The sequence below is a fragment of the Cyrtonyx montezumae genome, unplaced genomic scaffold, assembly GCF_038088225.1.
Source record: "Cyrtonyx montezumae isolate F1298 unplaced genomic scaffold, pur_monq_1.0 scaffold_30, whole genome shotgun sequence".
Classification (NCBI taxonomy): domain Eukaryota; kingdom Metazoa; phylum Chordata; class Aves; order Galliformes; family Odontophoridae; genus Cyrtonyx; species Cyrtonyx montezumae.
In genome coordinates, this window is record NW_027072035.1 from 463,375 (window position 1) to 485,182 (window position 21,808).

The following is a 21,808-nucleotide window of genomic DNA, read 5'->3' on the forward strand; positions in this document are numbered from 1 at the left end:
TCATTAGGGCTACCAAGTCTACATGTGTTCTTTCTCTAGGATGTCCTGTGGCTTCTAGAGAAATAATGTACATATGATAAAAAATATGTTTTCTATGCACTGACTGTTGTTCAGTTGATTCATGGATATTTTTCCATGAGATATTTGTGATTTTTAAATAACCAACTTAATTACAACTCTGACTTTTGAAGGCTTTTGTGCTTTGCTATATGTGTTTATAAAACAAAGGAACAGTTGCATTAAATGGTAACACACACTCATACAAATCAGTATTAGTGAAATTAGTCAGTTCTCAGTAAAGGCGTGTTGAAGAGTTCCTTATCACTCAACTTATCATCTGCACTCAAGGCATACTGAATTATAGCAATGGAAGAGATATAAAATCTTTCAAATTCTATCCATAAAAAGACTATTAAAACTATAGTAATATAAAAGTTAAAATAAACAAAACAAAACAACAAAAAAAAGAACAGAATATAAGTATTTGTAGAGTACTGACAGTTGAGATTCTTTGGTATTTTTCCAGACAGATAATAATCAACTGTGATAATTGTGTCTAAGCTGAAGCCAAGGACATTTTAACAGTAGAGCCAGCAAATAATTAATTGGGAAATAGGCCCATGTGTAAGCAGTTTTTGAAGTTGTCGTAATACTACCTGTTTTAAAAGTAAATTCTATGCTTAGGAAATACAGGTTTTACAATTCAGTATACCTTTTCTGCTTCAGGTAATAGAATAACCAACCTTCTGTAGACTGAAATTTAATTTTCTTCTGTTTTTTATTTTTTATCAGGTATTAATATGCAACAAAAGATGGTCAGAATCCAGAATATCTTTTGGTAGTCTTGTTCTTATGAGAAAAGGATATAGATTCATTAATCATAATAAACAGAGCATTCCCCTTGTCACTGCTTTTTTATTATTATTTTTATTTTTTATTTTTTCTGTGGGGATTGAGAGGGTTTTTTAAGAATAGTGTAGCATTTACTTTAAAAATATTTATTCTATTTAGCTACTCACTACATAATTTAAGAAAACTCTATTGTGATTCTTATTAATTGCAAATAAAACTAAACAAAAAAGAAGTCATCTTTTATCCTTTGCTACTTGTCTTAGAAGGATGTCCTGGTGTAGCTATAATTGATGGAATCTCATGAAACATAAATGTTGTAAAATGCATGCAGAACAACTTATTATTGTGTGAGAGGTACTCTTGCTGTAAACAGCCTGGACAAAAGGTCTGAAATAGATACTAAGAAAGAGTTAAAATGACGTAGTAGTAAATATTATTAATTAATTGTTGGGAATCTATTATTTTTTAGAGAAAAATCCTTAATATTTTTGTTCTTCACTGGGCTAGTGTGCTATCCTAACTGGAGAAAAAAGCAAAAATCTCTTCATGATGAAGTATTATATTTCTTGCTTCCATATTTACTTGAGGAGAGATGATAAGCCTTTTTGAATGATGAAGTTTTTTGAAAGTGCAGTTTTTAGAGTAATCTGTTGACTTAATACTTTTGACTTTATTTTAATTTTGAAAGATACGTTTCTATGAACCCTACATGTTCTATTGTTGTAAATAGTTTTTGTCATTGGGTTAGAGATGCTTTTAAGTTGAATTAGTGTCTGCAGAAAGTGTATGAGCTTGAGGTGAATATTCACATGAGGTGAATATAAAATGGTCACTTATACATAAGGCTTTTATCTAATTTGCCTGTCTCTTACTTTACTGGAGAATTTCTCTATTTTCTTCTTACAAATGATTCTACATTTGTTTTATTTCCAAGGAACTTAGTTTAAAAGGTGGTAATATAATAATGGAAAGAAAGGTTAATATAAGATTTTGTTCACATTCATTGACTTCAATTAAATTCCAACTTAAAGTATGTGGTACATTTAATACTTGGTAAAGTGTTCTAGTACTGAATACCATTCACTTTATTAACAAATGAGAATAAAGGAAGAGACTGTCAATCAGTTAGTACACTTTGAAGCTGCATGGATATTTATTTATGTATGTACAAATGTCACACATATATGGTATTCATTAAGTGGTGTGCCAGATGTGCATTTATTGGGCTATACATAGCGCTGTTTTAATGGTATGAGCTGTCTGTATTACTGGTTTAAAATAAGAGATTGTGGATAGTCACAGTTTCACTCTTGCACACTTCATTTGGAAGTTATGCTGAGTTTCCATAAGACAACTATTCTGTGGGCTGGATGAGAACATATTTTTTTGTTGTTTGGACATGCTTCTATAAAGATGCATAATGTGTTCTCCCAATGGATTTCCTGAGGACTTGAGGGAAAGTTCCTGCTCTGCTGGAGCTCTCTACCCTCCGTGCTTGCAGATGCTGCTCCTATTTCCTTTGCTGTTTGTATAAAGATTCCAGACTTCATTGTTGTCCAGGGCTTTTGAACTTCTTCATAAATACTTGGCAAGACTACGTTATTCCCTTATAGTAAGAACATATAGCAAATGAGATCAGGGGGACAAGAAAAAGTACATTTTTTTTCTCCATCTACATGTAAAGGATATGTCTTGATGTGGAGTAGAAACCTGACGTTTCTACTACATTATATTTTGGGGGGATAATTGGGTAATGAAATCATGTTCTTCTCATCACACTGAAATCATTAGTGTGTGAAATACAGTGGCAAGAATACTTACTGGTCTTGAAGAGGCTTCTAACTGTTATTTAGTACTTCTGTTTAAATGCTATTCTCACAGGTGAAGGAGGGAATAAGAATTGTTTGTTTTAAATCATTGTGAAAGATGTCAAACTCTGAAATATACTGACACTAGCTGATGAACTTCCATGTGACCTTCTCTCAGAGGAATAAAATAAAAAAATTCCAGAAAGTCCTTTCTTAGTGGGCTTGATGAGGATGTCATGCCTTCCATGGGTGTGGCCAAGATTTGATTCTGACTGTAGAAAAAAGTATTTACATTTGACTAAATAAAGTAAGCAATATTCAAAGGTCACAGAATCATTTTACTCTTTTATTTCTAGCCAAGCATAATAGAAAATGTAAACTCTCAAGTAATCTGATTTTTTTTGTCTTACTTATATTTTGTAGTTTCTTTGCTTTCTTTGACAGGAGGTTGCAGAGTTTGCTGAAGAAAAAAAAACATTTAGACTTCATTTAGACCTGGTTTACAGTATTTATAATTGTATGCCTTGCTCTCAGCAGTGCAGATGCACCTGGGCTAAGACATTACTTACCTACTGAGAAATTAGTAATATCACAATTACTAATTACTGCGTTATTGGCTTGAGCTGTCTGTCTCAGCAGTTTATAAGAAGAGCTTCAGAGAGTCACAGAGAGTCTGTTTCAGAGACCATTTATTTAGCAGATTTCTGTTCAAACTAAAGAATATGATGTTCTGTCTCTTTATGACCTCTGTAATGTTGAGATATCAAGACACTGAGTTTGAAGAAAAGCATTCCTTTTAAGATATTTGTTCCTGGACTTTCTTCTTTTGAATTCATGTTAGTAGAATCAGATGCATTTCTACAGATGTAGTTTGCTCTACTTAAGTGATTTTAGCATATCATACAGGACTTATTCTGATAATTTTCACAGTTTTCTCTACCTTAAGAAAGATTTCTACATTTCCTGCTACATTCCAGTCTTCTTTTCTGCCTTTTTTTTTTTCCCATTCTTGGTTGTGTAGCTTCTGTTCTGACATTTTGCTTATGTTGCTTCTTTTGAGATGATGTTTTAAAACATAGCCACAATTCTTTCTTCATTCAGTAAAATGGTTGCAACTGACAATAAAAAGGCAAACACAAATAATAATTATAAAGCATACATTTCTTATGAGCTAATTTAATTCCTGGTTGTTTGAATACTTCTCTCATGACTCCAGTAGCACTAACAAACTTCTAACAAATGCAAGGACTGAGACAAATTCTTTTCTAAACAGGATCAGAAGAAGGTTGTTTGGTATTAGTGGAATCAAATATGACTTTGCTACTTTTTTTTTTTTCAGTTTGATTCTTTTATTTTATTTGGCTCTGTTTTCCAAAAAGCACTTGTTTTTGTTACAGCTGATAAGATTACAGCCCATAAAATTTTTTGTCATAGTTCAACAAGGCAAAACACATGTAGTCCACATTCAAGTCTTTACTTCTAAAGACTTCTATGTCAAATAGTAGGTTTTCTAAAATGATTATATTACTGAAACTACTTATCCTGTAGTAAAACTTGAAACTGAACAGGTGTGGTTTGCATAAAAAAGCAATAAACCAAAACCAAAACCAAAAACAAAAACAAACGTTTTCCAGAGTAGCTTCATAAGAATTATTTGCAGACAGACAGACTCAATATGGTAACTGTTTGCTTTGTTGTATGCGTGTTTGTGATAATTAGGACTGAATTTCTGTCAGATTCAGATTTAAACTGTGACAAAGAGATTACTTCAGTTATTGCTTTCAGTTGTAGCAATAGCAAGACCTGTAAAATTAAAAAATAAAATGTAAAGAACAGACGTACCACATTATTTTAGTCTATGTCAAATGCAAACAGAGACTGTTTACAGAGTGACTTCAGTATGTGTGCTATTCCCTTTAGCATCAGTTATTTCAACTGGTGAGTCAAGAAATCAGTGTCATTAATATTCTTTCATCAGAACAGGCTAGGAATCCCATTCTGTCTGGGTTCAGTGCATAATTTAAGAACATTTCCATGTATTTTAAATGTATTTTTTAAATATTTAGAGAAGCTCATATAATAGTCTGAATATAGGAACAATACACAAGGAAAAAAATGCAGATATGTAGAACTGTTAGATATTTGTTAATTATTCACACAACACAAAAACTGATGAGTTGGTTTAGGGTATTTTCACTCCTTATCTGAGGTTTTACTCTCAAAGACTGAAAAAAAAATAGAAGCATCCATTTCCATAGTGAAATTCTGAATAACTGATTGAGCAAATCATACAGTATCTGAAAGTAAATAAAAAGATCACAGTCTCTTTTTGTTGCTAGTCTTTCAGGAAACTCCTTCCAAAATTACTGATTTATGGGAATGTTCTGCATTCTGAAAATACTGTCTGCCTGAAGCTGCATTTTTACAAACTGTTCAGAAGAAATGTTTCCTAATATCCAATCTAAATCTCCCCTAGCAAAACTTGAGGCCATTTCCTCTTGTCCTGTTGATTGTCCTTGGGATTAGAGCAGGCTCTCACCTCTCTACAGGCTTCATTGACATAGATGTAGTGGGGAGTAATGTTTCTCCCAAGACTCATTTTCTCTAAGCTAAATAATTCCTATTTTCTCAGCTGCAGTTTGAGGCTTGTTCTCTAGACTCTTCACAAGTTTCATTGCACCTTTATGCCATTCATATAGTTAGGGGCCAACAACACAGTAAACAGGACACAGTATTTGAGGTGCAACCTCACCAGTCCTGAATACAAGGGATAACAACTTCCCTCATTTTGCTAGACGCCCTTCTGATACAAGCTAGGATGCCACTTGCCTTCTTGGCAACCTGGGCACACTGCTGTGTCATGTTGAGATGGCTATCAACCAACATTCCAGGGTCTTTTTCTACCAGTCAGTTTTCCAGCTACTATTCCTTAGCTTATAACAATCCATAGGGTTGCTGTGACAGAAGTGCAGGTCCTGGCACTTTGCCTATCCGAATCCCATACAGCTGGACAAAATGCATATATTTAGCACATCCAGACCCCTCTGCAGAGTGTTCCTATCCTCAAGCAGGTCAACATTCCTGCATAATTGCTGTCATCTGCAAGCTTGAGTGTGAGCCCAATCCTTTTGTTGATAAAAAATATTGAAGGGAAATGGCCCCAGTACTGATCCCTGATAATAACCATGTGTGACCAACTGTAAATTGGATTTAGCACTGTTAGACACCACATTTTGAGCCAGCCACTCAGTAAGTTTCTTACCCTGTGTACGCCCATGAGCAGCCAGATTCTCCAGGAGAATGCTGTGGGAAACAATATCAAATGTTTTATTAAAGTCTAGGTATGCAACATCCACATCCTTTCCCTTATCTCCTGCATGGATCATCTTGTCACAGAAGATCAGCTTAGTGAAGCGAAACCTGCTTTCCAAAACCCATGTTGATTTGGTCTGTTCACCCAGTTGTCCTGTGGACACTCAGTAAGAACTACTGCATAACCTTCTCTGGTGCCAAGGTCAAGCTGGCAGACCTGTTCCTCGGATCCTCCTTCTGACCCTTCTTATAAATGGACATCATTAGCTAGCCTCTAGGCACCTGGGATCTTTCCATATAGACAGGGACGATGATAGGTGATGGGAAGTGTACTGGTGAGCACTTCCATCAGCTTCTTCTGTATTCTTGGTTACTTCAGCCTTTTTCCCCACTATGAATCCTTCCATATCCAGTAAAGAATACTTACCTCCCTCTTTACTTTTCCAGTGATTGATACCACATTTATTTTGCACTTCAAGGAGAGTCCCACCTTGGGTTGTTTTTTTTTTTTCCCTCCAATAATTTTATACATCCTTTAGGAAAATAAAGAAATTGTTAAGAATATATATTTGCAGGTGGCATCTATATTGGAGAGAAAAGTAATTATTTGGTCTCTTGCTCTAGAGAAAAACTACATATTTAAGCAGCAACAAACATAAAGTCACACAGCTAAGACTGAAAAATACAGTCCAGAATACAGCCTAGTGTGTTTGAAATTATTTTGAAATAAACTAGACTTTTTGGTGAAAAAAGTCCTTGTGTTATACTGCAGCAGTAGTGTCTAACACTATGTTTTGATACATAAACAAGGATGAAATAAATATGAGTATCAAAGCAACTTAGAGCTGCATATATGGATATACTGAGGCTTATAATGCAGTCTAAACCTAATCCATTATAAATGTTTCTTGACAAACTGGAAAAAGCATAGGGAAGTGAAAAATGTAGATTCATGCTGGTGAAATGCTTAATAATCTTTTTAACAGATTAAGTTTGTTTATAAATATTACTGAAAGCTTAAGTCAGCTGTAAGTCCCCCGTACTGACCCCTGGGGAGCACCACTCATGACGAGACACCAGCTTGTCCTCCAGCGGGTTTTCTACCCAGCAAGTAGTGCACTTCTCCAAGCCGTGTGTTGGCAGCTTCTGCAGGAGAGTACTTTGGGAGTCAAAGGCCTTGCTGAGGGTATACTACACCCACAGCTTTTCCCTTATCTACCAGGTAGATCACTTAGTTGTAGAAGGAGATTATGTTGATCAAGCAGGACATGCATTTTATGAACCCACACTGGCTGGGCCTGATCCCCCAGATGTCCTGCACATGCTGTGTGATCTCCCTCGAGATGATCTGTTCCATAACCTTTCTTGGCACTGAGGTTGGGCTGATGGGTATTTTAGCTCCCCAGATCCTCTCTGGGACCGTACTTGTAGATGAGGTCATATTCACAATGACTCCAATCCTCTGAGACCTCTCCAGTTGATCAGGAACACTGTTAGACTGTGGAATGTGACTTGGCAATAAGTTCCACTTTCCACCTGAGGGCTCTCTCAGCACCCTCAGGTGGATTCCATCTGGCAACTTGGACTTGTGACAGTCCAGGTGGAGTAGTAGTTCTCTAATTGTTTCCACATGAATCACGGAGAATTTATTCTGTTCCCCATCCCAGTCTTCTAGTTCAGGGATAAAGTACCCCAATGATAATTGATCTGACTTGTAAAGATAGATATAAGGAAGGCATTGAGAACCTCAGCCTTATCCTCAGTGATCATGTTCCCAGCCATGTCCAGTAAAGGCTGGAGATTCTCCTCCTACTATTCGTAAGAAAGCTTTCAGATCCCTTGTACCCCAGTGGCCAAGTTGGGCTTTTGTCTTTCTCATTTTCTCCCTGTATATCCTTATCACTTCATTGTACTCTCCCCAAGTTTCCCAGCTCTTCTTTCACAGGATGTAGACTCTTCTTGACTCCTGAAGGCTCAGCAACTGTTCCCTGTTCATCTGTGCAGTTTTCTTCCCCATTGGCTCATCTTACAGCATAGGGGGAAAACTTGTTCCTGTGGCTTTAAGACTTTCTTCTTGAGGAACATCCAGATTTCTAGTAGGTAGTTCCAGACAGCTATGATATAAATATTGAATTGGACTGTTGAAGTGACAGTTTGCTAATATACATTGGAATTTACTCAGATTAAGATTGAACTCACTTTAAAAGCTAGAAAGAATATGGTATACTCATTATATTACAAGGTTAATCCACTTGACTTATTGTAAAAGACATAATTTGTTTTAAATCTGAATAAATCTGTCGAAAGCAAGAAGAGAAAATTATTTGATTTGGTATGAACTTTAGAGCACCTTCATCTTGGAAATTGTAATACAGTCCCAGCTAAATATCTCAAGCAGACACAGCCAAGTTAGCTAAGGTACAGATAATAGTCCAAATATGGAGTTCTTGAAGACCGAGGCTCAAGAAACATTTCTGCAGTGCTCTTAGAAATAGAGTTTTAATTATGCCATAGAGGCAGGAGTTTAATTCAGTGATCCTTATGGGTCCCTTCTACTTTAGGATATGCTATATTTTCTATGGTTCTATGGTGGAACAGCTGCCACATGAGAAGAGGCTGATCATGTTTTACTGGATGTCTTCTGATGTTTCACATTTCATAAACCAAGACTCATTAGTGGAAAATCTTTATCACAGATCTTTCTTATCTTCTTCTCCTTTTTCTTCTTCTTCTTTTTTCCTAATATAATTATTTGTCTTCAGATGTACTTTTTATATGAAAAGAGTAACATGTACACTGACCTTTCTCAATATCAGTGAACTGATGAAAATGACTTAAAGGTTGTAGCTTCTAAAAATGTTTGCATTAAGCTGAAAAAAATGGACATAAATTGCAATTAAGAAAGACCTTTTGATGAAGATGACATTCTATCTACTTTACTAGGCTCAGCTTTTCTGATTAAGTGGATAAGAATTCCCTTAAAATTAAATATGGTCTATAGTTTCTTTTGAAATGAAATGTTTCATAAAAGGTTCATTCATAAATCCTTATAATAATTATTCAGTAAACTAATTAAGAAATAATTTGATAATAAATGTGTTTATTAAAATTTTAATTACTGTAGGAAAGAACATGTACTTACAGTATTCCTTTTAAAACTTCAGTAAATACTTTCAGTGGCTACTTAGCAAACAAGCTGCTTGAAAAGGAATGTCTTCTTATCACTTACTGTTTTGATAGATGTTTATTATTTGGTGATCAGCTCTTTACATTATACTGAATTCAGTCATTCATGAAGTAAGATTTTCATCATTCTTTTCTGTCAGGAAAGTGCATCTATGCTATTTTATTTATACAGTATATAGCTATTATAATATTGCTGTTTTTTGTATACAGATCTACAATCACAAATTCCATTGTTAAATTATACAGAAGGTGGTCATACCACGAAGGTATGCCTGATATCTGAATTTTTGTTCAGCCACATGGGTTATAATAAATTATTTTTAATTACTACATCTCAAAAATAGTTACTGTTGAAAACTTTTTTGAAACTATTACTCGTATTTTTTTTACAAATATCTTTAATTTAGATAGAAAAATGAAATAGATTTTTTAAATGTTATTTCTATTTTTTAAGTGTTATTTCTGCTACCCTATTTTGTTAGCAAAACATCATTCTCTAGTATTCATGACTTGCATTTTACTTAGCAGCTCATTTTTGGTTTTTACTCATGAATTATAGGCTTCTAAAAATAGTACAGTGAAATGGAGTACTTTGGAGATGTGTAAGTATAATGGCATGAATAGAATGAGTGTGATAAAGATAGCTTTTAGTTTTACAAGAAAAGTGTGTGGAATTTTCCCTAGTAAAAAATCTTTTTATTAAAATGTCATGGCTGTAATTTTTTTTGACAGCAACTTTACAACTACACAGAGCAGAAGCTCATTTGGTGTCCTGAGAAAATCAGCTGAGTATCAATGACACCTCATGATCATGATCAATTTAGATAACTCAAAAGTTACGGGTGGATAACTAGTAGAATGAGAGCTACAATTTGCATAAAAATGATAATTGAATCTTTTTGGAATGTTTTTCATGTCAGATGATTGAATAGAAATAAAATATTCCTTCCTATAGATAGATTCTTCCAATTAGTGCAATTGGTACATTCATAGTTCTATTTTATGCTTCTTTATTTCCTTCATATATAACGTGAATATATGAATTGAAGGTACAGAGGATTTTTAACTAAACTTGACAATTTCTTTATCAGAATTTGAAATGTGGAAGTTATGAAATATGGATAAAATTTGTACATTTTGATTGTATAAAATTATCAGATTTACAAAGTTAAAGTATTCTCAGATACCCAACTGCAGAAATATGTCTTGGTTTCTTTACCTTTTCAATACCCAGAAAAATCCACCTGCAGTCTGGTATACTCCAAACCATCTTTCCCCATTTTATGTATAGACTAATAATTTTATACGTTTTCCTCTGTAATATTTTCTGTTTGAATGAGAGTTTATAGGAAGCTTTGTTAATGTAGTTTTTTTTCTCATCTTGATTATATATGTCAAGTCTTGAGTATCTTGTAGCATTATGGGTTGTTTTTTTTTTTTTTGTTGTCCGCTCTTTTTCAATATCTCCAAGTGTGCGCTTCAATGTCTTGTTCTTCCATGTAAAATACATGGTATCTTTGGGGACCTCTTGGAACCTGGGGATGAAGAGTTTAGATTTTTTATATGTTTATTCATATGTCATAACTTTCTGTTTTTCAAAGTAAGTGTTTCTCTAATGTAAAAGAGGATGAATATCAATAAAATCATTTTCCTAATTACATATCATTATTTACACATAGTATTTATTATTTGCTTCTTAAGTGATAAACAGAATGCAAAACTGCAATCTCAAATTTTCAGCTGTAGATATCTTAAAGCAGACTAAACTGCTTTCTCTTGTTTATAGATCAGCTTCAGTAATGATACTTATTAAGCATCTGATTGTAGAGAAGAAGGGATAAACCAAGACTGACAGATTCAAAAGAATAGGGTCTCTTATCTTAATTAGTTTCAAGTGTCACCCCTGCACCCTATCCTAAGTTAACTTTTCTCAGGTAAGCTAATAATGCAGACTGTACTTATTTCTCTTAGCCAATATATTTGGACATTACAAGTAAATGTTAATAATTTACAGTCTTTGAGGCGAGGAAAAAAAAATAGATCAAGAGAATCAGATACTCCCTGATACTTAGGGTAATATTTCCTGGAAAACACAGAGCAGGTAATTCATAGTTTCAAGGAAAACTGGTGTCTTTGACTGTACAGGCAGCGAGCTCTCTAAAAGAGTGATCATTTTAGAATTCATTTGCAATTTGCAACAACTGATTCAGAAAAACAAGAAGGCTGATATTTCATAGCATCTACTTAATCATTCATATTCAAATGCTATGAGTTTGAACTTCTTAAGTCCCAGGCTTGTGAAATTTTCCCACTGATGTTCATTTCTGATTATAACATTAGTGTTTCAATGAAGATAAATAAACTGTGTGTTTTTTATTTTTTCTTTTTTCTTTTTTTTAAATTCTAGACAGAAAGTTATGTTCCTTTCATTACTTTCTTCTCTCTTGAAAATGTACACATGGTCCAGGATAGATAATTAACATGATAATAATTTAAATATTTTTTATTTATTTAAATATCATTTAACTGTAAACAGTATTTTAAGATAATTTAAATCTTACCATTGTAGTGCTTATCTCTAAATTTTTATTTTAAGAGAGTGTACGGAACTTTGAAAATTAATCAGTTTTTCATTTTCTACTTGATCTAAATCTAGATCTACGTGGTCTAAAATTACTTCTACCTTTACCTCTTTTCCTTTCTTTCCCTAATTTATATGCCTTTATTATTTATTTATTTATTTGTTTGTTCATTCATTCTTAATATTCAGCTCCCAGTCCAATGCATTAAGACAACGAGTATACTGTCTCTACCCCTCAACTGCTGGATTGTGGTATCTTAAGTTTTATTGCATTCTGACATTAAATGGAAGCCAGCAAGTTAGACTTGGAGACATGTGCATTTTACACTGTGTATATAAAAGAGGAAGTGCACTTATGCTGGCAGATGAGCCTGTATGGGATTGCTGTGTTTCAGGAATGCAAAATGACATCTGTATCTGAGTTTCACTACCCTTGTTCTATGGCACTGGAGGGTGTAGTGCCATGAATAACCATGTCAGTTCAGCAGTTCAGAATTTTTCATCTTGCCTTCACCCACCTATTTCTACACATCTCTTTTCCTGTTCAGTTGTCTTCTTATTCTAGGTTCTCCACTCCTTCCTCAACATTTAAAGTAAGAACCAGATTTCAAAACTGACAGTGGAATGTAGTGCTGAATTGTCAGTTATGTATCACAAAGAGGATACAAAACAGGAACAGTCATGTGGAGATAACAGACTACAAAATTCATCAAAGAAATTTTATCTAGGTTGCAGAAACACATTAGAGGTCAAAAAATAAGAACTGAAACACAAATCTTAGGCAGTACTTTCCTTACTATCTTAGTATTCAGATTGACTCTCTATCTCCTTTAGTTTCCAGTTTTGTTCATACAAAATTGTCTTTACTTTAGCAAACGGATTTCAAAAATTGCAGAAATACTTCTGGTGATATCTGTATTGTATAACCAGACAAGTATTCATCCAGACAATATGTATTCTCAGCTGATCCTTCAGAACTTTCAATGAAGAAAGGATGAGCTCTCATTAATAACATGAAAAGAAACATAAATAATTTATGATCTCTTGGAAAGTCTAGAGAGAACTTTTCAGAGGAGTACAATTGTGCACTGTTCCATTTTTTTCCTTAAAAAAAAAAAAAGTAGTTTTAGAACTACAAATAATTTTAAGAGTAATCAGTTTAAGAATGTTACTAATTCTGATTTAAAAAGAAAAAAAATACTTTAGAATTGAAATATAATTATTTTTGCTCCTAGCATATTTTGCTACAATTTAGCATAATTTCCCAAGTTAGTAGACTATGAGATCTGTGTATTTTTTGCTTAAGCAATTTTTTTTTCTCTAGGTCAAAAACCAGAAAGTTTGGATAGGCTAAACTTAATGTACACTTCCTATTTTTCATTACCTAAAGAAGTCTATGTATTTAAGTCATTACTTGATTGGAGGTGATCACTTGCTAACAGACAGTAAAGCTTTGTGTTTTTCTTCTTGGTTCTGTAAGAGAGATATCATTTCAGTTCTTAACTGAACTTTTCATTTGTGATGTTTGTGCTGTCAGGAAGCAAGAAGTCAGAGCACAGAACTGTAATCCTTAAACTTGTACAGAACTGGGAGCAGGCTAACATTGTTAAAACTTTCAGACAAAGTGTTTCTTAACAATTCTCTGTGATATAAAAGAGATAAAACCAAGCTGACTGTTGCTAATTAATTCGGTTCAGTGAACCACATAACCAGGAGTTTACTGTAGCAACATGATATTTTTTAACAGTTTATGTTAAAAATGGAAGTGTCATTTCCCTTTTTCCAGTCACTGGGGACCCTGCCTGACATACACAACTTTGGCAACAACGTCAGCCAGTTTCTTCAAGACTCTGGGATGCATGTCCCATAGACTTGCACACATTCACAGAATCACAGGAGTTGGAAGGGACATCAGGAGATCCTCAAGTCCAACCCCCTGCCAAAGCAGGTTCCCTACACCAGGTCGCACAGGTAGGCGTGCAGGTGGGTCTTGAATATCTCCAGAGAAGGAGATTCCATAACCCCCCTGTGCAGCCTGTGCCAGTGCTCCGTCACCCTCACCATAAAGAAGATCTTGTGCACATTTGTGCAGAACCTCCTGTGCTGCAGCTTCTGTCCATTCCCCCTTGTCCTGTCTCCACACACTGCTGAAAAGAGTCTGGCCTCACCACTTTGTCCCCCACACCTCAGATATTTATAAACCTGGATCAGATCCCCTCTCAGTCTTCTTTTCTCAAGACTAAAGAGACCCAGTTCACTTAGCTTTTCTTCATAGGGGAGATCCTCCAGGCCCTTCACCATCTTTGTGGCTCTCCACTGGACTCTTTCCAAGAGATCCCTGTCTTTTTTATACTGGGGAGCCCAGAACTGGACACAGTACTCCAGATGAGGCCTCACCAGGGCAGAGTAGAGGGGGAGGATCAAATCCCTTGACCTGCTGGCCACAATCTTTTTAATGCATCCCAGAATGCCATTGGCCCTCTTGGCAACGAGGGCACACTGCTTGCTCACGGTCAACCTGTCGTCCACCAGGACACCCAGGTCCCTCTCTGCAGAGCTCCTCTCCAGCAGGTCATCTCCCAGCCTGTACTGGTGCATGCAATTATTCCTCCCTAGGTGCAAGACTCTACACTTGCTTTTGTTAAAAAATTCAGCCTCTTGTGTTGGTCTTAACCTTACTCCAGTCTTACAATGTGAAGGATTTTGCTTCCCCAGACTTATCTATATGTTCAGGTACACAAAACATATGGTAAGTCATACTGGCAGTGATCACTGAGGCAAAGTACTAAGTACCTCAACCTTCTCTGAGTCTGAGGAAACCAGTTCTCTCTTCTCATTTATGAGAAAGGATATATTCTTTGTTGCCTTTCTTTTGTGCCCAGAGTACCTAAAGATGCTTCTTCTTGTTATTTTTAACATCCTTCAACAAGTTTAATTCCACCTGCACCTTGGCTTTCCTGATCTCATCTCTGTGCATTTAGACAACATTCATATATTCTTCCCAGTCCACCCATCTCTGCTTTCTCTGGCTATATTTGCTCTTCTTTTTCCTCAGTTTGACCAGCAGGCGTAAATATGACAAAACTAGGAATAAGAATGGGTATGAAAAAATTCACAACAACTCAAAACAAACCAAACAAAAAACTGTTTCATTAACAGAGACAAGAAAGAGAGAGAGAGAAAAATGTATTTTAATAATAGATTAGACGTCTCTTTCATAAAAATTTAAATATCACAATATTTGCAGTAGAAAGCAAACCCAAACCTTGAAAATGTTAATGCAGCCATAGGTAATGATGACAGAAAAATAAGTGACAGACATAAAAACCACACAAAACTTTAAAACTTAATATTTGTTTCTGTCTTTTTTTTTTTCCTCTGTTCCATTTTTGTCCTTACAGCTAAGAAGGGCATGACTTGAGGTCTCTCTCTTGCATGCATCACTGTCACTTCAAGTGCTATGAACATCTGTGACAAAAGATCTACTATACATTTTAGCTGAAAGAATGATCTTTTCTTCATAAATATGTCTTCATTTGATCTAATTAACTGTTGTTATTTGTGTGAGTGAAATTCTGAACAAATGAGGTCAGTAGGAAAAATTGCAGAATCCAGGACTTATATCTTTATTTACACTTTGAAACACTCTGTTGGAGTTCCAAATGTAGGACATAATTCATTGACACACATTAATTTGCTACATGTGAACTGAATGCTATAAAAGCTAACAAGGCATCAGTTAAAGTAGAATACTATTATGTCTGGTCAGTATATTTCAGTGCTAGGTTTTGATCATACTATCAGACCTCCATTTAATCACAGTCTCTTACACCATTTGAACAGTGCCTTTACTGTTTTACTTTCTCAACTGTTTAAACTGAAAATTTTAATGTGAAAAGTCTGTATATTTAATATTTAAGTAAAAGTTGTGATGAGGTTAATGATATCAAATTGTGTAATATATGAAATACCTTAATTTTGGAGATGCTGGAACTTGTTTTAGTATTTAACAAAAACCTGTAATTTATTCTGAATGGATATATGATTTCCTATAGGAGGACATACAATTTTTTCTTTTTGAATCCGGGACATTTTCATTTCTGAATTGGCATTTATTAATACTTTCTGTATTTTTTTTCATTGTTCATGAAAATCATTAATCTCTGATTTTTAATGAAGTTTTGTACAAGAGAAAGAGTAAAATTATTTTAAAATGTGTGACAAAAACTAGTTTTTTTAGATGGGCATCATACCCTGGTAAAGGTTGCTTAACTGAAGCAAGATTTATACATATATATGTATGTATATTTGTATATGTGTGTATATATATATATATGTATATATGCATGTATATATATAATTATATATATATAATTTTTGTAATTTTTAGTTTCTCTTCCCCCCCCCCCCCTCCCCCCCCCCCGGTGTTTACTGTAAGATGGAGTCATCACCAGTCCACTTTCAAAAATGAATGAGAAGTGTTATGGTGATAAGAGCTTTATACTTACTACAAGGCATTATCTGTCACACTTCTTAAAAATAGCACATCAGAATATATCTTGGCCATTAACATCTCTCTTCTAGTCTGTAGTGATGCCATGTAATTGAAAATTCAATTTGTGAAGATTGTGAGTTGTAAGAAATGAAATTTAAGTAAAATGGTAAGGCAGCTACTTGATGGTGAATGGTGTTCTAAAATAAATAATAACACACCACCATCCTGCATTTGATTCCCCCAGACTGGCTATTTTACTCTGCCATGGGAAATTGGAGGACTGTTCACAAACAAGTAAAAATAATAATTGTGCTTTTATTTTGATAGTGAAATTATTTCACAGGTCAGAATAATTGTGTTGTTAGAATGAAATTATTCTCTTCACATTTCTTTATTCAATCGTGAAATGACACACACATAGACAGAAAAAAAGAAGATGTAATTACGAATAGTTTGAACTAATTAAAATAGTGTACTGGATTTAAAAGTGCCAATTATTCCTGCTGCTGAAAATAATAGTCTTAGAAGAACAGTACCTATGGTGTTTTCTACATCACATAATCATATTGAATTGAAACTTAGTTTGACTATATAATGTTTCTCATTAATGATTAATCAGTTTTTGTTGCTACCTCAGCCTTTTACTTAAAATTGTGATAAAAGGACAGTTAAATTATTCTGTTCAACTGTCTTGTCTTAGTAACTGATGAATATCCAGAGGACAAAAACAAAAACAAAAAAAGGATCTTATAATTAATTACAGGAGAAAAAACTACACTTGTAATCTGGATTTGAGTGATTACCCCTAGTAAGTAAATTAAAGGTTTAAGATCAAAAGCTGTGAAAAATCTTCAGAAATACATGGTGATAACCAAACTGTCAAATTAAGTTAGAAATGTGAATTTTCTAAGGCTATTTGAAAACACCTGTTGAGTTTAATATGAAAAAAAAAAAACACAGTATATTTGATATCCACTAGTTTTACTTAAAGTGGCATATTTGTACTCTTATTTGTGCATGCAAGAGCTGTGTATGTTATTACAGTTGCACATTCAGAATAGGGCCCAGATACAGACTTTGTTATACAAAGTTTAACACCCATTTATAAACTAGGGAAGTGCTAAGGCAATATTTACTTGATTATTATCTCTGCAATATATTCATAATTTAAGAAGAAACTTTTCTTTCCTCCTTAGGAAGGACAAAGCTTGTGTGGATTGGAAATATCTTTTACAATTATAATTTATATTTATTTGAAATATGTATAGATTTTTTTCTGAAACTGCACATAGATTAAAAAAGAAATTTGTAGGCTGAAGTGTTTGTGGCTATCTCACAAAAATGCATGCTGCATAATTTCCTTCCATGTAATACTGAAAGTGTCTTAACACCACCAGATTTGAGTTTGTTACACTAGTGGAAGTATCGACAGATTTAATGCATGTTTCCATTTTTACTCACTGAAAGAGTTAAAGCTATCAGGGTCTTTTATGATGTTATTCTAGAAGAAGTTTCTTCAAAGACCATCTGAGTTTATATTCAGTGTATGTGAATTCTGTCTCTTTTGAAAATTTCTCTTATTCTAATATAAAGATATAGCAGTAAGGAACTTGAGATATATTTTCCATTGCAATACATATGCTTGTTATTCATGATATCCTGACATCCCCTTTTTTGTTCTATATTCAAAATAGAATTAAATGAATTATCAATAAAACATTGTGATCGAAATCTAATTTGAATGTTGAAGATATTTCAAGAAACTATACAGAAAAGAAATATAGTGATGAAACTTCATAAGTTCATAAGTTCATAAGTTCATAAGGTTGGAAAGGACCTATAAGATCATCTAGTCCAACCATCCTCCTATCACTATCTCTACCCAACTACTAAATTAAGTCCTTTAGCACCTCATCTAAACGCTTCTTAAACAGCGCTAGGGATGGTGCCTCAACCACCTCCCTAGGCAGGCCATTCCAGTGCCTGACCACTCTTTCAGAAAAGAAATGCTTCCTCAGGTCTAATCTAAATCTTCCCCAGCGCAACTTGTGGCCATTCCCTCTTGTCCTGTCATTACTTATCAGGGAGAAGAGGCCTACCCCCTCCTCACCACAACCCCCCTTCAGGAAGTGGTAGAGTGCAATAAGGTCTCCTCTGAGCCTCCTCTTCTCCAGACTGAACAATCCCAGCTCCCTCAGCCACTCCTCAGAAGACTTGTGCTCCAGGCCCCTCACCAGTTTTGTTGCCCTTCTCTGAACACGCTCCAGGGCCTCAATGTCCTTCTTGTAGTGAGGGGCCCAAAACTGAACACAGTACTCGAGGTGCGGCCGTACCAGAGCTGAGTACAGGGGGATGATCACCTCCCTGCTCCTGCTGGCTACACTATTTTTAATACAGGCCAGGATGCTGTTGGCCTTCTTAGCCACCTGGGCACACTGCCGGCTCATGTTGAGCCGAGCATCAACCAACACCCCCAGGTCCTTTTCCTCTCTACATTCTTCAAGCCATTCTGCCCCAAGCCTATAGCATTGCATGGGGTTATTGTGGCCAAAGTGCAGAACCCGGCACTTGGTCTTATTGAACCTCATCCCATTTAGCTCAGCCCAGCTGTTCAGCCTATCCAAATCCCTCTGAAGGGCCTCCCTACCCTCAGGCAGTTTGACACATCCTCCCAGCTTTGTGTCATCTGCAAACTTACTGAGCATACACTCAATTCCCTCGTCTAGGTCATCAATAAAGATATTAAACAAGATGGGCCCCAAAACTGACCCTTGGGGGACACCACTCGTTACAGGACGCCAGCTGGACTTAACTCCATTAACCACTACCCTCTGGGCACGGCCCTCCAGCCAGTTCTCCACCCAGAGAAGAGTGAACCTGTCCACCCCACAGGCTGCCAGTTTCCCCAGGAAAGTACTGTGGGAGACCATTTCAAAGGCCTTGCTGAAGTCCAGGTAGACTACATCAACAGCCTTTCCCTCATCTACCAGTCTGGTCACTCAGTCATAGAAGGAGATGAGGTTGGACAAGCACGACCTGCCCCTGGTGAACCCGTGCTGGCTGGGTCTGATCCCTTTATTGCCATGCACGTGTCGTGTGATCTCCCTCAATATCATCTGTTCCATAACTTTCCCTGATACCGAGGTCAGGCTGACAGGCCTGTAGTTCCCCGGGTCTTCCTTACGGCCTTTCTTGAAGATGGGAGTCACATCGGCAAGCCTCCAATCTTGTGGGACCTCTCCAGATAACCAGGAATGCTGATAGATGGCAGAAAGTGGCTCGGCAATCACCTCTGCTAGCTCCCTCAGGACCCTTGGGTGGATCCCATCTGGCCCCATGGACTTGTGGCAGTTTAGATGGAGGAGAAGATCTCTGACCGTCTCTGCTTGAATCACAGGGGGTGCATTATGCACCCCGTCCCGGACTTCCAGGTCAGGGCAAGTACCATGTGGATAACTGTCCTGTCTATTAAAGACAGATGTGAAGAAGGCATTGAGAACCTCAGCCTTTTCCTTATCATCTGTGGTTATATTGCCTGCCTCGTTGAGTAAAGGAGGGAAATTTTCCTTAGTTTTTCTCCTGCTGTTAATATATTTGTAAAAGGGTTTCCTGTTCTCCTTTACAGCAGTAGCCAGCCTAATTTCAAGCTGGGCTTTAGCATTTCTAATTTTCTGCCTGCAGATCTTGGCCAGTTCTCTGTAGTCACCCCAAGTAGCCTGACCCATCTTCCAGAGGACATAGACTCTCTTTTTCTCTCGGAGTCTCAACAAAAGATCCCGGTTCATCCACACTGGTCTTTTGCTCCTCCGGCATGACTTACAGGACTCCGGGACTGCCTGCTCCTGTGCCTTTAAGATTTCCATCTTGAGGAGCATCCAGGCTTCCTGGACCCCTTTACCCTTCAGGAGCAAGTCCCAAGGGACCCTTGCAACAAGTGTCCTGAACAGGTCAAAGTCTGCCCTCTGGAAGTCCAAGGTAATAGTTTTGCTAGTCACCCTCTTGACGGCACCCAGAATAGCAAACTCCACCATTTCATGGTCACTCCGGCCAAGACAATCTCCAACCTTCACATCCCCTACTAGTCCTTCCCTGTTAGTGAAAAGTAGGTCAAGCAAGGCATCTCCCCTGGTAGGCTCTTGAACCAGCTGAGTCAGGAAGCAATCATCCACACATTCTAGAAATCTCAAGGACTGCTTCCTCTGCGCAGTATTGTATTTCCAGCATATATCAGGGAAGTTGAAGTCCCCCATGAGAACGAGTGCTGGCCATCGTGCAACATCTACGAGTTGCTTGTAGAACACCTCATCTATTTCTTCATCCTGACTAGGTGGTCTATAACAGACCCCCACCACGATGTCACTCCTAAAGACTATCCCCCTGATCCTTATCCATAGACACTCTACTTTGTCATTTCCAACCACTAGTTCTTCAACATCAAAACATTCTTTGATATAGAGAGCTATGCCACCACCCTTTCTTCCCTGTCTATCCCTTCTGAAGAGCTTGTAGCCATCAATCCCAGTATTCCAGTCATGGGAGAGGTCCCACCATGTTTCTGTAATAGCTACAAGGTCATAGTTAGCCTGCCTCACAATGGCTTCAAGCTCTTCTTGTTTATTGCCCATGCTGCGTGCATTGGTATAGATGCACTTCAGCTGAGATATCTGCCTCACCCCTTTTTCCAGCACAGCCTCCTTAGGCTCTTTACTGGAGAGCCCTGTTTTATCCCCTTCCCCCGTCACAGCTAGTTTAAAGCTCTCTCAATGAGTCCAGCTAGCTCCTGTGCTAGGATTCGTTTCCCCCTTTGGGATAGGTGTGTCCCATCAACAGATAACAGGCCAGGAGCCGAGTAAACTGTCCCATGGTCAAAAAACCCAAAGTGTCTATCTCTACACCAACCTCTCAGCCAGTTATTCATCACTTGTGTTTTCCTAGCCCATTCTGTGTCCTTCACCGCCCCAGAAGGTATGGAAGCAAACACCACTTGTGCTCCCACCCCTTGAACTAATCGCCCTAATCCCCTAAAATCTCTTTTCATAGTTCGCAGACTTCTCTGAGATATTTCATTGCAGTCTGCCTGAACTACTAGTAATGGGTAGTAGTCGGTGGGGCGTATCAAGTCCGGGAGTCTTCTAGTAATGTCCCTGATTCGAGCCCCAGGGAGACAGCACACTTCCCTGCGGTTTGGGTCTGGTCTGCAAATGGGGCCCTCAGTTCCCTTTAGAAGGGAGCCACCCACTACGATCACCTTCCTTTCTTTCTTAGTAGCAGCAGTCTCAATGCACGGAGGTGACTGCCTTGCCATTGGTGACCTCCTGCGGGAATCTTCCTGCACTTCACCCCTTATCACCTCTTCAACTTCCAATGCTGCAAATCTATTGCTTAGGGGTATCTGGGGGCACTGGGGAGGCAGAGGGGGAGATCGCCCACGGCACCGAGCAGGGACTCTCTGCCAGCCCTCCCTATCCCTCAGATATCCCCCTTCTGCCCTACGGGGACAGGTCAGGGAGTCCACCAGAAACTGTGGGGGATCTCCCTGGTACCTTTCTCTCTGGCGCTCTAGGGAGTTACTCC

The 21,808-nt window shown here is 37.0% G+C and overlaps 1 protein-coding gene across 1 annotated transcript in view; it reads left to right on the forward strand.

Annotated features, from left to right (window-relative positions):
* Nucleotides 1-21,808, forward strand: part of PTPRD (protein tyrosine phosphatase receptor type D) — a 568,194-nt gene that overhangs the window by 296,855 nt on the left and 249,531 nt on the right. The window lies entirely within an intron of this gene.